This window comes from Neltuma alba, unplaced genomic scaffold (genome assembly GCF_004799145.2).
Source record: "Neltuma alba isolate B1F8T4 unplaced genomic scaffold, ASM479914v2 tig00007538_pilon, whole genome shotgun sequence".
Lineage (NCBI taxonomy): Eukaryota > Viridiplantae > Streptophyta > Magnoliopsida > Fabales > Fabaceae > Neltuma > Neltuma alba.
In genome coordinates this window covers 60,222-78,512 of record NW_021634808.1, presented here as the reverse complement: position 1 = coordinate 78,512, position 18,291 = coordinate 60,222, and the positions used below count along the sequence as shown (strand labels likewise).

Sequence of the window (18,291 nt, the reverse complement as noted above, 5' to 3'; positions counted from 1 at the left end):
AAGTGAGACAGTTATTAATTCTTAAGAAATATAGATGTATCAATAGAAACATAAAACATGTATATTCAAGTTATCTCAATCACCCAAAACCTCACTATGGGACTAACACACAAGCTATATAACTTTACCCCTCATTATGGGGTATCAATCAAACATATATGCCTATCCTTCACTTTTAGAGACGAATAAAAAGTCATAAAGGCTAATCCCTCACTATAAAGTAGTGAGGGATGAAAGAAGCTAACTAATGTGTACCAATAGCGGCTTTATTACGTGTAGAACAAGATTTAACTCCAAATTTAAATAACAACCAATCATTCATAATATAATGAGAAATATCCCAATCTTTTCTCAACATATATCCATAAGATATAGATTATATTTTTTTTTCAAATAGCTCAATCACAATTTCAAAAGTCTCACAAGACAAATTTTCACAACCCAAAAAGTATAACATATCTCCTTGAATTTCAAATAGCATATTATTATTCCAAAATAGCAAAACACTCACAAACAATATATTAGCACATATAACAAGTGGAAAGTAGTTACCTCTCACCAAAATAATAAAAAAGATTACCACAAGGTTAAATCCTTGCTCAACCAATAATTAATCTACACAATTAATATAACCACATGTTAGTATAAGCTAATTAATTTCACCTTATATGTATTAGTTAAATTTTTAATTTAAGTTAATTCAACTTTTATTCTAAATTTTTACAACTCTCATAACCCAAAATTAAGTATTTTAGAACTAACTTATAATTTTCTAATAAACCAATTATTTATTTATATCCTCCGAATTATTTACTTTAATAAAAATTTTTTTTCAAAATTTCTAAATAAAAATTGTCATATTTTAAATTCTAAAAATCCCAGTTGAAGTTTAAACCTCAAAACTAAACCATCAAAAATTCAATAGTACCTCAAATATTTATAAATAAATAATCCAATCAAAATTTTAATAGTATAACTATTAGATTTTTTCCATAAATAATAAATTTTTTAAATAAAATAATTATTTTAAGACTTTCAATCACCCAATAAATAAAACTAAATCCATTAAAATCTTAATAATATATCAAACAATCCAATAAATTATTTAAGTTAATTTTGATCTGTATAAATATGATATATCTCATAAATAACATATTTTTTAAATAAAAAATTAATTTAAATATAAAAAACAATAAATGGATAAATTTAAACTAATTAAAATTAACAATTCATTTATCTCTAAATTTTTATGGTCATCTATTATCAAAATTCAATATTTATCCTGTATATAAGTCTCAAAATTTTGTCTAATTACTATAGTAATACTGATATTAGGAAGTTCAAAATATATAAAAAATATTTATGAAAAAATTTTAATAAAAAAAAGTAATTGTGTACACCTAAATTATCTGCAAAACTTGTCCTCTATTTCACAATGACGGCCGATCTACTCTTTGCCCTCTCTCTCCTGTACTCTCTCTCTTTCTCTCTTACCGCCTTACGAGAAACTGAATTGCGGGGTACATTTAATAGCCCCACATATTTATTAGGGAGCTTCCCTCTAATAAATTGCCTCCAAACTCTCCACTGTCCCTTTTTTTTAATAATAAAATATTATTACTTTATAATAATATAATATTATTTTATTTATTATTTATTATTTATTATTTTAATTATTATTTTACATAAATTCTAAAATAAAATTTAGAATATTACGCTTTTCCTTAACTTTAAAAGAACAATCAATGTTGATTTTGATCGTTCTGTCACTTGAAACCTGCCAATTACGAAGTCTAGTAAGAGTTTCAACATGCATCCTCTTACTTTTGGTGCTCAACCTTTCCTTAGCTTTCCAAGATTCCTCTACTTGCCTCATTACCAGATTCACAGTTTCGCTGGCATCAGGCTTCTCTTCTCTAAATGCCTAGTTGTAACGTTTTTTTTCAGATCCACCAACAAGTGGTAGCGAGTATAGATTTTCCATACTTATTAAGCATACCATTCCCAGACAACATTCACTTCAACTATTCCTTACATCTCTGCACATTCTATTTATTAAACTGAATTCCCAAACAACTTCCAAATCAATATTGTTTGGCTCAGGGACGTAAAAAGCAGAGGTGATAACTTACTTGGATATCCAAAATTTAACGTATTTATTTTATTTAATACTAATTTTTTGTAAAAGCATAGGATACCCTTTCGTGTTTTTACACCCTACATGTTAAACCTATCTTCAAGTAAAATAAAAGATTTATTATCCAATATTTAAAGTAACTATATTTTTAGACTTAAAACTCCAGAAAGTTAGTACTCCTCCGGTCCTAATTATAAGACCCAATTGACTTATTTGAGGAGATTAAGGAAGTAAGTTAAGTTGGTTATTTATAATAAATAAGTGTTGTCATTCTTAAAATATCCTTGCTAATTAAGTATATTGGCTAAAACTATCATTATTAGAAGGATTATTTTGGAAAAAAATGCATAAATATAAGAGACAAAATGGATTGGGGTCTTATAATTAGGATCAAATAAAAAGTCAAATGGGGTCTTATAATAAGGACCGGAGGAGTATAATATTTTTTTTTCACTAGTTGAATCAAGTATTCGGCCTTTTTTATATTTTTTTAAAGAATAGAGATCATGTCACCGTCTCCTGTATGGTATGTTGAATCCTCCATCTTCTTTTCGATTGTAACATCTTTTCCGTCACAACAAATATATTTAAAATAACAACATTCCATTTCATCGTCATCTTCTTAGTCATACGTTAAAGGATGGCATTTTGATAAGAACAGATGAAAAAAAAAGATGAGTTCATAAATTATAATTTTCAATACAATTTCAACAAAAAAAAATCAAATGTGGCATTAGTACAAAAGCAAAAGATCGAATAAAATATTAATGCAGCAATGAAATTTTAATAAACGGACGTGAATTAGAATTTTAATAGTGTAATGATATAGCCATTTTTTCAAAAAACCAGAGCACAACGAAGAAAACTTAAAAACTCACGCAATAAATTCAAGAAAAAATTAAAATGAATAAATTGAAATTCCAATTCCAAACAACACCAAACAAGGAATCGCAAGGAATCGCCACATCAAGTCCAGCAATTTACTGCTTTTTGATGATGGTGTTTCAAAGATTGTTGATTTTGATTTGTCAAATCAATCCCACGATGAAGTAGCTCGTGTCCATTCTATTTGTGTTCTTGGAACCTTTGGTTATCATGCTTCAGAGTATGTTATTTGTGCTCCTGGATGTAAATAATAGTAATAGTCTCAGAAGAACACTAGACGTTTTAGAGTTATATTGTTGGAACTATTAACAGGGCGTAAGGCTGTTGACCATGCACTGCCACGAGGACAACAAAACCTAGTGACTTGGGTGTTAATTCTTATTCATCTCATTTCTGTCAATTTATTTATTTTGATCACTCAACTTTTCAAGTTTGCAAAAGCTGATTTTTGTTTATTGGAATTTTTCAGGCAACACCAAAGCCTAGTAGAGATGAGATAAAGTAGCATGTGGATGCTAGATTAAAGGATGATTGCCTTCAAAATTAGTTGTAATGCATCATCACCTAAATTTTAATAACAGTTATTAAAATATATCTTTTTTATGGAGAAGTCAGTTGCATTTAAAACCAATTGTAATGCATAATCACCAGTACTGTTTATGTTTAGCTTTTCAATCTTTTCTTCAATTTTCTCATTCTCACTCTTTTTAGCGATTGCAGGAGGCTTTATCTTTTTCTTTCTCTTCTTCTTATTATTTGTTTTTACAAGTTTACCTACTGCAAAATAATTTTTTAAAAATATGGCTTTTTATAGAATAGTCATTTAAATTTAAAATCAATGTAATTGATAATCACCTTTATCACTTAATTTTAGCTTTTCAGTTTCCTCATCATCACTCTTTTTAACAATCTCTTCTATTTTCTCTTCCTTTTCTCTAATACCCATTTCTCTAAGTTTGTCACGTGCAAAATAAGTTTGTTACATTTAATATTTTATTATATCACATCAAATATTAAAGACTAAAAAAGAGTATCTTCTTTTTACCTTTATTACACCTTTTACATTGTCTTGTGAATGAATCGGTTAGGTCACTTAGATTATCTTTTCAAGTATTATTCTTTGCATTTTCAAATCATTTTAGAGCCTCATCATATCTTCCTATAGCCTTGTGAATATTCCTGTAATAGAATCAAAAGAGGATTATAACTCAATAAATGTAAACAACTTAATTAAATATTCAAATGGGATAAAAAATATAAAAATTACCCAACACCTATGTGTTGGTTCGTATTGGGCTAACGCAACATATCTTCATCATCAAATTATTTTAAAGCATCTGCACCATTAAAAATAAAATATTCAATAGAATAATTATATGGTGTGTAAAAACTAAATTGATTGTATGTATCCATACTTTTATAGTCATCTCATTTTCATAATAAGCTTCCGCTAATAACCAATATATTTTTGTAGTTAGTTCCTTATCATGATCATTAAAATTATTACAAGCTGACAGTGAAATTGTATTTTCTCCATCATCTAAAGCCTTTATACTATAAAAAAACAAGGTTAATACATTAAAAATAAAAAAATGTTTGTCAAAACAATTATTAGTATTGGAATCCTTACATTTAAAATATCTTTTCTCCCAAAAAAAAAAATTAAGACCTTGCAAAAAATAGATTTTTAGCAACTATCTTGTATACTATTTCGGCATGTTTGTTGCCATCATTTTCTTTCACAAAACTAGGTGATTTTCTTCCATAAAGTAAAGCATTTGGACCATGAGAAAAAAAACATATTTAATACCTTAAAAATAAAGATATATTTGTCAAAACAATTATAAGCATTAAAATCCTTACTTTCAAAACATTCATATTAAAAATAAAATATTCAAATTAACAATCGTATGGAGTGTAGAAACTAAAAAGACTATATATATGCATGCTTCTAAAGTCATGTTATTGAAAATAGATTTTAAAAGTCATGATGTTGAAGATAAACTTAGTTGGTAAGGTGTGTATTTTTTATACCAATGACTTATCATCAAATTTTTCACAATATATACCATGAAAAAGAAACATAATCAATATATTAGAGATAAAAAAATGTCAGCCAAAATAATTATTAGCATTTGAATCCTTATCTTTAATCTTTAAGTTGCATAATAGAAATAAAAAAATATCAACCAAAATAATTATCAGCATTATAATCCTTACCTTTATATTGCTTTCTCTTATAATACTCATCACATCATATTAAATAGGCTGTAGTATTATTCGGTTTATATTTTCAGCAACTTTCTTTTCGCTAAGTTTTTTATAAAATTTAAGTACTGTATATCTATATTTGATGGCATTTGTATCATGAGAAAGAAATATAATTAAACCTTGAAAATAGAGAGATATCTCTCAAAATAATTATTAGTATTGGAATCATTACTATCAAAATTTCTAGATTAGAAATGATTATAAACCCATTGAATTAAAGATATAGTATTTTTTTAATCAATTTTTTGTTTTTCTACGTTAGTTTGTGTGCATTTGAGCACACCGAAAAAATAATTATAGATCCTAATACTAGGCTCTGATACTATGTGTATAGATTCCTGAATTGTTACCATACTTTGTTACCATGTGTAGAGATTCCCGGATTGTTATTAGACTCTGATACCATGTATACAAGTTCCCGGATCATTACTAAGTTCTGATACCATATGTATGTGAGCACACTAAAAAAATTATTTTCATTGATATAAATATAAAATATCTATAAAGGGGTTAAATATTAATTATGATCAAATTATAGGATAAAAATTAGAAAGAATTAATAAATATTCAATCATATGATTCTATTCCTAGAAAATAGAAATATAATAACTATAAATATTTACAAATAATTAGAAGATCGTAACAACATTCTCTCTCAAGTTGGATAATAGATATTTATCATGTCTAACTTGCTAATACAGCTTTCAAAGTTCTTTATTATGCAGCAGAAACGTAGTGGAACAATAACCTACAAGTACCTAGATCATAATCAAGTTTTAATATCATGTGTATTTGAACATGTCAAAAAGATTTTTTTTATTGATGTGAATATGAGAAATATATACAAGTAACTAAGTATCAGTTGTAGCCAAATTATAGGAGAAAAATTAGGAAGAATCAATAACTACTCAATCGTATGATCCTATCCCTTGAAAATAAGAATGTAATTAATATAAATATTTACAAATAATTAAAAGATCATAATAACAATTTGGCTTCATGTTGGTTCGGCCACAAATCTACAAAAAGGAGAAGCAATGTCAAGTCATAAAATCTATAAAAAAATAAAGTAATATCATCTAATTTGAAGAAGAATAATAAATATACTAATAAATAAAGGACTCTGTAGGGAAAGGAATAAGGTCATGGGTTTGATTAGAAAAAAATTGAAAAAATTACATTTCATGAACTTAAGACACTAAACATGAGACAAAAACCTCTGTTCAACTTAATGGGTTCTTGGTCCTTTTCACCTTCATTAATCATCATTCTTCTTACATATGATGGTATTGCTAATCTCACCTTCCTATAATAACTACTACCAAGCATAACCTAAGAGCATCAACTATACACAGTAACAATGTACAAACTAATACAAACAGTATTTTGATATTTGGAGGTGTAGGCTGCAAGAAAAATATGGATATACCAGTATAGTAAAAATAAGATATTAGACAAATGATCAGAACATAGGAGGGGTAGGAGGAATAAAATAATTTTTGATCGAGAACTGAGAGTCATTCGATTAGAAAGTAAAAAGAAAAACTGCAAACAATTTAAATGATTTTGAGAAAGATTAGAGATACAAAACTAACTGATTGAGGAAGAATAAAGATCCTAATAAGTGGAGAACTCTGTAGGGAAATAAACGAGGTTATGGGTTTGGTTAGAAAAAAAATGAAAAACTGTATTTTATTAACTTAAGATACTGAACCAAAACCAAACATGAGACAAAAACCTCTATTCAGTTTGATGGTTTCTTGGTCCTTTTTACCTTTATTAATCATCATCATTCTTATAAATAGTTTTATTGTCCATCTCACCTTCCTACGCTAATTACTACTAAGCATAACCTAAGCGCATCAACTATACATAATAATAATGTACAAACTAAGACAAGCTTTCTTTGAATATTTGGAAGCATAAGCTGTGAGAAAAATATTTCTATGTTGGTATAGTGAAAACAAGATGTTAGACAAATGGCTTGAACAGAGGAGGGGTGGGAGGAAAAAATAACTTGTTACAGAGAAATGAGAGTCATTCTATCATAAACTAAAAAGGAAAACTCTAAATAATTTAATGACTATAAGAAAGAGTAGAGACATAGAACTGACTGATTGAGAACAAGGGATTAAGGATTGAGAGAGAAGACGTTGGAGACTAAAGATGTCGATGGAACGAGAAGACAGCAAGTATAATGAAGAGCCAAGTTTGGACCTTCGAGATCAAGTTGAGAACTCAAGCTTTTCGCTTCTAGAGATGCCAAGAGGAGGGCTGCGAGTGGTCAGTAATGTTATTTCCGTTTTCTAAATTATTTTTAAAGTTTTTCAAATAAATCTAACTAAAAATCAATATTTCCCCTTTATTACGATTTATTTTAAATGCAAATTTATAAACTCAAAAAACTTTTATTGTGATATATATTATTTTAAAGAATCTTATTGGCCGACTTAATAAACCAAAAAATTTAAATAAAAGTTTTTGACAATATTTATCTTTTACAATACTTAATTATAAAATAAAAAATATGTAGCAAAATTTTTTTTACACTTTAAAGGAATTAAAAATAATAAAAATTAAATAAACTTAAAAATATAAATGAGATATTTTTGTTCTGAAATATTTTTGTTCGGCATGATTTGAAATTTCAATCACCAATTGGAATTTTTCCTTATTTATGTATTGTTATGTTATATAAAAAAATAGGGGAAAATCTCAATAAATCCAAATCAAATAATCATAATTAATTTTTTTACACACTTAATCATAATTAAATTTAAGCCTACACATTTCTTCAAAAACCGATATTTTCTCTTTATTTAATTTTTTTTGACTACGCGTGTTAGTGCTAAGGCTTAAAATTGATCTCTCTTTTGTCTATTAAAACTTCAAGAAACATTAATAAAAAGATTAAAATACAATTTGTTCTGAAAATTATTACTTAATAGTGTTGGACGTTTTGCAGTTTTTTGGGGTATCAAGTCAAAAGTTTGCTTTTTTTTTTTTGTCTATGTGAGAGAGAATGTTCTTTTTTATTAGAATCAAGAGAAAACTAATTTATAATTCCTTACAATTTACCTTCATTTTAGATTAAGTCTCTCAATTTTATTAAACCCTTCAATTTTTTACTGTTAGATTCATTGTTGTTAAACTTATCAGTTGACTTTGAGTTAAACGTTTTTACATTTTCAGCTTGCAAAAATGTGTTAACTCATTCTTAAACTCATGTTAAGTATAAACATGATTAAACATATGAGTTTACTTACTAAATTTATTGTTTTACATTTTTAGCTTATAAAATAGTGTCAACTTGCTCTTAAGCCAGTGCTAAATTTTTTATTTAATTATGTTTAGTGACTTTGTATATGAATTTCATAAAAAATTATTTATTGAACATGGTAAATTATGAATGTTGATTAATTTAATTTTAATTATTTGGATTTAAAATATGTTTAAATGAAACTATTGTTATTTTTATATTTTAATTATTTAATTATATACTTTTAATACCAATTTATTAATAGGTAAACTCTTATGAGCCTATGATTTATGTTTACAATCTGAGTTTACATTCCCCAGATAGGCATTTTTATCAAAAGACTGTAAACAGTAAAAATAATTACCCAAATACTATACTATAAAAACTATTTATCAATATCCTATATTTTTGAGAAATCGTCCAAGCCGTGATGAAGTTCCACCCAGACATCTAAATTTTTAAAATAAAAAGAGGAAACTCATTCAGCCTCTGGTGAATTTTCAGTAAAAATTACTGCCACATCTCCCTCTGCCTTGTGAACTTTAGAAAAAATTACAGTTAATTACCCCATTCCTTCCCATTTTCCCTTTACTTCATAGCTCTCTCTAACTGCATTTTGCGGAAAAATTACTTTTTATCTTGATACTTAAATTTATAGAAAAATACTTAAATAAATAAAATATTTATAGATATTTTCTAATATATTAAGAATCTAAATCTATTTAATTATAAAATATACATTTTTTGATTTCTATCTTTATCATAATTACTCACAATATTTAAATCAAGGATATTATTTGAAATAAAAACTTAATAGCTTCCTACATTTATGAAATAGCTTATAAATAAAAATATTAAAAACTTTAAATGCACAAAATCACTTAAAATAATTTGATAAAAAAATATGAAAAACTATGAACTTCTTAAGTGATATTTCTACTATGAACTTCTTAAGTGATATTTCTTAATTTTAATTTCTTAATAATCATTATTTTAACTACATGAAGATAAAATTTATTTCTACTATTTTTAACCCAACTGTTCAAATTTCATCCTTGCATCCTCCTTTCCCTAAAAAAGATATATATTTTTTAAATTATTATTATTATTTTTACTACTATGATGATTTTAAATTTATTAGAAAAGATCTATAAATATTTTATATTTAGACTAAAATATACTTTTAGTTTTTTTAATTTCTTGAATATTGATAAAATATTACTAAATGCTATAATATTACTAAATACTATAATATTAAGTTTAATTTTCATAACAATTATGATTGTTACAAAAAATTATTAGTTAAGACTAACAATTTTAGGGTTAAAAGACTAAAAATATACTTTTTAAAGTTAATACATTAAACTGAAACCTTACATAAAATTAAAAAACTAAATATATACTTTAACCTTATATTTTTTAAAATATTTTTTTTCCTAAATTTAAGTATCTAGATAAAAAGTAATTTTTCTACAAAACCTAGCCACATGTTTTCATTTAGAAAGACACAGATTTTTTTACCAAAAAAAAAAAGACACAGAGATTAAAGGGAAAATTGGGAGAGATGGGGTAATTAACTGTAAATTTTGTCTAAAATTCAAAAGGCCGAGGGAGGCATGATAGTATCCGCTGAAATTGGGCATTTAGCTGTAACTTTTGCTGAAGATTAAAAAAAATTGTCAGATACCGAGTTTTCCCTTTTTATTCTTAAAAATACAGATAACAGCGTTAAAATTCATCACAGCTTGAACAATTTCTACAAAATGCAGGATATTAGTAAATAGTTTTCATAATATAACATTTAGGTAATTATTTTTACCATTTACAGTATTTTGATAAAAATGCAGCAAATTATTGTATAATACTCCTCCGGTCCTTATTATAAGACCCAATTTGACTTTTTATTTGATCCTAATTATAAGACCCAATCCATTTTGTTTCTTATATTTATGCATTTTTTTCCAAGATAATCCTTCTAATAATGATAGTTTTAGCCAATATACTTAATTAGCAAGGATATTTTAAGAATGACAACACTTATTTATTATAAATAACCAACTTAACTTACTTCCTTAATCTCCTCAAATAAGTCAATTGGGTCTTATAATTAGGACCGGAGGAGTATTTAACAAGCGACCAGGTCAAGCACTTGTGGATTCAAACACTCTAAAATCAGGAAATATCAGAACATGAACACGCAACGATAGGGAATTGAAATGAGCAATACAACAAATGGGTCCGCCAGAGTCGAGTATAAAACGCAGCAAATCGAGAGTCCATAAAGCAAAGCGCAACAACACCTACGCAAAGGGCCAACCAGACCCTTTATTTGAAACTGAAGACACAAGCAACGAAATAGAACAAACGAGACACAAGCAACGAAATAGAACAAACGAGAAACTTCAGCACAGCGCATTACTCTTCCTCTGACTCTGATTCTGCATTCTGAAGCCACTCGATGAATGGTTGAGCATTCTTCCATATCTTAGAGTCCTTGGAATCTCCCTTGAGCCCTTTCTGATACCACTGCACTATGTGCTCTTCCTCCAGCACATCAGCATCATAGAGTGCCTTCAGCACTAAGGCAACCTCCTTCAAAGCATTGGAACTGCCCTTGCAGCAGAAGTCCTCAATTGCACAGAGCAAGAGCATCTGCGACCCTTCCTCCCCAGCAACAGCAGCAGCAAGGTAGCTCCTCTTTTTGACAACTTCCTTGGCGAATCCTTTCTCAATGCCGGAAAGAAGGGCCTCAAACAAAGCACTCATTTTTTCCTGAGAAGATGCAGAAAGGGATGCTAAATGGTGCTGAAGTTCCTTCGCAGATACACCTTTCTGCAAATTTGATTTGACTTCCTCAACAAGAGACTTGTAGGGCATTGAGTTCCCATTCTCAGAACCACCATTAACCTTGTTAGCTGCTTTTGCCCTCTTCTCTGGCTCTTCCGTAGAGAGCATAACCATATCAGCTGTCACAGCACTTAATTGTTCCTGGATGCGTTGGCGAGCAGCCTCCAGTGATGTATCTGTTTGCCACTGGATATCATCATCATCATCATCCTCTTCCTCTTCAACACGAGGCTCCTCATGAACCTGACCATGAGTAGGCGATGCACGGTCCTCATCAGAGCCAGTGGATTTTTTTTTGATTTTGTAGTTCCATCCTTGGAAGAGGAAGAACCCTTCTTCTTACCCTCCTTTTTCAATTTTTTCAGTTCCTCATCAGCCGCTTCACCTTCTTTCAGTCTCTCCTTCTCAGCTCTCCTCATCGCCTTCTTGTCTTTGGACCCTTTCTTGGATTCAGGAGGATTCTTGATTATAAAGGTGGTCAGCTTGTCTCTCATGTCCACATCTGACACAAAGCCGCAGGCAGCACATTTCAGCTGGATCATTTGACTCTTGGTGATCATGATCTCCGTTTCAGGATTCCCACAACCATAACACTGAACATATTTCTTAATGAAGTTCTCCAGAAGACCAGCAAGTTTTGCAGTATCATGTGCCCCATTAACATGAGAAGTCCCAGCTTTCTCATCAAATTTGGATTGAGCTCCAAGCTCACAACCAAAATACTTGGTTGTGTAAGAAGCTGGCCTTGCCAAAGCCTTTGCAATATCAACCATATTAACTATGTTGGTTTTGATGCCATTGCCTCTGCCCTCGATTTTGGTGATCATTTTGGGCATCTTATACCTGTAGAAGGCATCATCACTGTTTCCAGCTCCAATGTTTTGCAATGCCATGATGACAAATAGTGAAATTCCAAAAGACAAACTAGGTATCACAGGCAAAAAAGTTTTGACTTTGGAGTAAAAGCAGTAGCAGAGTTGGCTTTTAAGGCTGCGAGGACTTGTGAAGAAGACCCTCCTCTAACTATAGGAGGTTGCCACCAGAAGCAACCACAGAACTCAGTGTATTCCTGATATGGCTCGAGATGCATGCAGCTGATTTTTCTTGGCAAGGGTCTGTACTTTTTTCTAGATGAAGGAAAATACTGTCCAAGCAATCCAACTGATTCCAAGTAGATGATGGCTCGTTCGGACATAAAAAAGCCTCCAACGCAACACCTTCACCTAAGAATCTGCGAAACTTGCAGGAATCCTGGATCAAGAACAGGAAGGTTTATTATTCAGATAACACAAGTTGAAGAGTGAAAAATACCAATGATTCATAGAAAGTTAATACTGAAAGTATGATAACAGGCAAATTACAAAAAAATATGAGCTAAAGACAATCCTTCCACCACCATATCCAGGCAAAGGCAAGATAATGAATCTTCCTATAATTTTAAGCAGAAACCGCACTGCATATATTCTAAACAATTAAAGTACATATGAACTCAAGATCAACTGTCTCTCCGACTATGACATGAAATAACAAACAACGGAAAAGTCTATACTTGAGTAAGAGTTACAGAAATAGTTTGCCAAATCGTCCATATATCTAAAACAGAAAACCCGAACTCCAGAACTCCACTCGGCATCAATGCATATAATTATTTCATCCAGAAAACATTAGGTTTGATTTCGATTTATGGCACCGATCGATTGAAATAAAAATAAAGTTTCAAATGAAAATAATTTAGCATCACATGCGAACCGAAATTATTCAAAGAAAACACCAAAAAAAATAAAAATAAAAACTTCACATATCAACATGAACAATGTGCTGTGTGCAGTAAATTAGCAGGGCAAATCCCAGAAGCTAATTAGATGTTTCTAATTTCCATCAAATATATTGATGGGAGCATCCGAGAATCCGAAACAGAATCGATTTCCCTACTTTCGTGAATCTGTAACAGGTACAGGTATATAACGAAACACACAGATTGTTAGCGACATATTGTTGTATCCATTGAATCAAAACAACATCGGTTACATATATTCTACCAAACGAGTTAAAGATACAATCGAGAACTGAAATCGATCATGATCTAAGCTTGCTCAACTAGAAGTCACCAGCAATTATACAAAAAGCCAAGAACGAAAAATCAGATTACCAAATATTAAACTACAAAAAAAAGAAAGAATAAATGACCGATAAGAAACTCGTACCTGCAGCCAGTCAAGACAAGAATCAATGCCGAAGAAAGCAAGTGAAGGAATAAGGAGAGGCTTGGAGGAGGAGGAAAATGCTAGGGTTAGGGTTGAGACGAATGCCGGTATATGAAGATAGGGAAGAAGGCCGGGATGCTCATCCCAATATATAGCCGCCTCAGGAGGCGAAACGAGACCCTTCCTTGATTTTTTCCCCCCGCTTAGATAAAATATGTCTTTGTTAATGTAGAGTCCAAATAATAATAAAAGATAATTTTGTTGATTTTTAAAATTATTAATTTAGTCCTTTAATTTTAAAAAATATATTTTTAGTACTTTAACAAATTGTTAACAAAAAATTATGATATTGAAATATTGAATGCTGATAAATCATTCTTAAACACTAAAATATTAAGTTTAATTTTTTAAAAGAACCATGCTTATTAAAAAAAATATTATTTAAGACTAATAATTGTAAGATTAAATTACAAAAAATAAATTTTTTAAAATCAAAAGACCAAACCAAAACCTTATATAAATATAAAAGTAATAGACTAAATATATATTTTAACCAAATTACAATGAAAATGCCATGAGTAAGCTGAGCACATATAAAAAAGGTTATCCTAGATCTTATCTATAAATATATATATATATATATATGTTAAGAACTAAAATAAATAAATACAAAGACAAGAGTGCACAACATGTTAAAAAAATAAGCACAAATTAAAAGAGAAGATAAAAAATTAAAAAAAAAAAGGCTAAGGAAACAGAAATACACAACTACAAAAGATTAATCGGGCATGATAAAGAAGCAAAAAATAATAAAGAAATTTGAATCTTGCGAAACACACTTGTTGAGAGTACTTTAATTTTAACACCCCTAGTCCGACCGAGATTAGTTTCAAGTGTAAAGTGAATTGAGGATACTTTGAGTTATACAAAATATATATATATAACATTATTGTATAAGATTAGATCGGATAAAAATTTAAATCTTTTTTTGAAAATATCTTTTGGGAGGACTTAAATTTGTTACGCTGCATTCATAATTCACATTGCTCTTAGAAATAAACTTCCTTCAACACAATGAACAAAAAATAAAACCAGACACTAAACCGATTGAGATAGTAGTTAAAAGGTCAATTGGTAGAATGGAGTCAACTCGGGATCAAACCAGTCATATTAAAATAAAATAATTTAATTAAAAATAACAAAATACAACAATATTACTAATAACAAAATACAAGAAAATATAACAATAGTATGATTGTAACAATAATAAAATACAACATCGAGAATTTTAATGTTTACAATTCATCAATAACTAAAATTAATAATCAGTGATACTAAAATTGCAACACCTAACCTCCTGTACACTAACAGGGTCATTTTAATGCTTGTGAATCACTAATGCTAGCTTTTTGTCTTGAGAAAAATTGGATAAAATTTTACATTTTTGTTTCAAAACACGAATCATTTGAAAACAAAATTCCAATGCAAGAGTTAAAATCTATAATAAGCAATAAAATCTGTTATTCAGATATTTCAAACTTTCAGAATAACTGACGAGTTATCCGCCAAACCCTATCTTTAAACATGATGACTCTCATCTAGGATGATTTCATACAGAGAAATCTTATAATATAATACTAATGTATTACAACATCTTGATCAATGGTACTTGTACCCGGAAATACTTACCTTTTTATGGAGAATACAAAATAGTATTTACAATAAGCAATAATAGTTACTTGCCCTATAACATAGATATATAGGTATAAATAGAAATGTTATCAATATACTCTATTAATCATGTATAAAATACAGCAGGCATTCTTGCTCGTCAACTAGCCCACCTACTCACAAATCCACTTCTTTCCGTTTGGAGCTGCTACCCCTGGATGTATATTATAGGAAGGGAGGGTGAGATTCAAACGAATCCCCATAGTAGTAATTTCCAACTAACACAAATACAGATTACATAAAGCATGCAAAACAAGCCAAAGTGAAACATAACCTTGTAAGCTAATGCAGTTAAGCATTTATACGCAATGACAAATAGACAAGCTAAATAAATAATACGCAAATAATTAGCAGATACTGCCCCATCTCTATTAGCTGCGCGTAATCATGGCTAAATAATCCATACAAGGAATTAAGGATTATATGTTCTTATGTTTAAAAATACCAATATGACACAATCAGACATGCAGCAATCATATATAAGTATAAGATAGGAAAGAATTACTACCTAGATCTTCCACTTCCAAATCAAACCTTACAATCCTCCTTCCTTCCTGTTGTTTTGGTAGGCTTTTACAGATACCAAAACCTATTACATAGGTAAGGCTAGGTTATCACTTGATCTAACTATAATCTATAAATTAACTAACCTTCTTTAAATTAGAAATTACTTTAAATTCTACCCTTACATGATAGTTAGTCATCATAGATAATTTTTCTTATTCAAACTATTTACTTTGGATGGTTTCTTTCTTATCTCAACCCATACAATTATTTTACTTAGTAATGGTCAAAATATTATCTTTTTGTCTATTACATTTAAGGACAAACAAGATGTCTTCGTACCTCAATCACCATCCAAACATATTCAATCCCAATTCGGTTATTCACCTCTATCATTCAATATTTAAGAACGTCTAACAAAATAAATTCCAAGCTAATCAAATACAACTTCTAACATCTATTAATCTTCGTAAACTTAAATTTAACATTCCTCAAACAACCTTTCTCATAAATTCTCTCAGTTACAAATTCTATCCCATATCTTAATCATTGATTGTGCAATTAAGAATTTTCCTAATGCATACCTTTGAAATAATTTCTGAACACTATAATCATTTACCAATTTAAAATTCCCATCCACCATTTGAAACCTCAAGCAAACTTCAAACAATAAAATTCATGTCAATTTCAACAAACCTTAGCCGACACACACATATTCACCTCAAATTCTTCTTGCTTAATGCTCTATTAAAATCACTTAAATTCTATCAATCAAACCTCGTGATCAACCTCCTCTATACACCCTTCAATTAACAATTTCTTTTTCCCATTAACAACCTCAAATCAACAATACGGAGTTCCTATTTAAATAACTTAAAATCATAACTAATTATAAATCATATTCTTAATCCCTTTCATTCTCATTCCAAATTCATTCTTAATCTCTTTACAACTTAAACACCTAAAACCATTATTACAACAAACAATGCAAGCCTATCATCCTATTTTGATTTCTCCTCTACTTTTTCCCATAAGCATCTCTCACAACTTAACAAATCTGAAAAATTTTCAGATTAACATACTTCCAATTAAATTCACATTATCCTAAACCAATATCTCACACATATATAGAACCACCTGTAATAAACTCTTAACGTCTAATTAAATTAACTTTTCAGATTCAAATGGCAAACACCCGACGGCACTTGCATATATCTATATATATAAGAAACATCCTTCTCCTCCCTTTAACTTCAGCAACTTCTTTAACACACAATAAATTTAATTTCCACAAACTTTCGATCCGCACACCCATAATCATTATATATGTGTGTATTGTAAACCTTAACCGACTCCTTTCATCAAGGAAAATATAGGTCCTGTTTCAGACAATCCAAAACAGAGCAGCAACTTCACATGCAACAAGAAAATACATATGTATCAACACCGTATTATTCCTCTCTTCTACCACTAAGATTCAACACCAACCAGAGACTCGTTTAACCCGTGTTTCGGCCAACAGAAACAGAGCAACCATTCGGTTATATATATATACTTATATGTACATCCCTGCATACACCTACTCCCCCTCACTAGCTTCATAACTTGACAGCACGGAGGACCAGTCTAACATTTGACCTTGAAAAATCACAACCCAGATTCGGACATACACACACAAACCGGATAGGAATGCAGAGGACAAGAAAGGGACATGCAAGTTCAAAAACATCCTCCTACAACTCAATGTACATGGAAACCGAAAGCAACACTTGCAGAAACATATACCCCTGTTCGGCCAACCCAGAAACAGAGGCAAAAGAATAACATTCATCCACCAAAACTTACATGCAAGCTAAAAATCTTACACCATCATCAACCAACGTTTTCTCATCATCACCAAGTTTCAACTTAAACCGGAAATTCCTCTCACTAAAACCCAAATTTCTTTCATCATTAGCTCTTCAAACACCCAACAAACCGAAGGAAGAAGAGCAGGATGATGATCAGGGGACTCACCTTGTTCAGAATCTTAGCTCGCATGTGACAATCACTCCTCCGATCACCACCTCCGGCACTGTCTGTCCCGGTCTCCCTCTGCTGTATCTCTCTCAACTTTCTCTCCCATTTCTTTCGAGTGGCAGAGTGAATATGAGGAGGGAGGCAGTGTAATCTGATGTTAAACAGTGAGGTGGCACCCGTGTGACGTGGGAGTTAAAAGAAAATGTACATTTTGCCTTATTCTCAATGCTTCCTTTCAATTTCATCCTTTTTCTCTGTAATTCTAAAATTATAAGATAAACCCAGAAATTAATTCATAATGTTTTATATGGATTTATATTATCCATTAACTTCTTTGACTCATAAAATAATTTCTTTAAAATTTTCGGGTCAAAAATTAACTCCTAGCTATTTTTTTAAATTTTTCAAGAAAATAGCTTTTAATTCTAGAAACT

General features: G+C 29.7%; 1 pseudogene; it reads right to left on the bottom strand.

The window, feature by feature from the left end:
- Window positions 1–10,732: 10,732 nt before the first annotated feature.
- On the bottom strand, window positions 10,733–13,718 carry LOC114752774 (eukaryotic translation initiation factor 5-like; annotated as a pseudogene).
- Window positions 13,719–18,291: the final 4,573 nt, after the last annotated feature.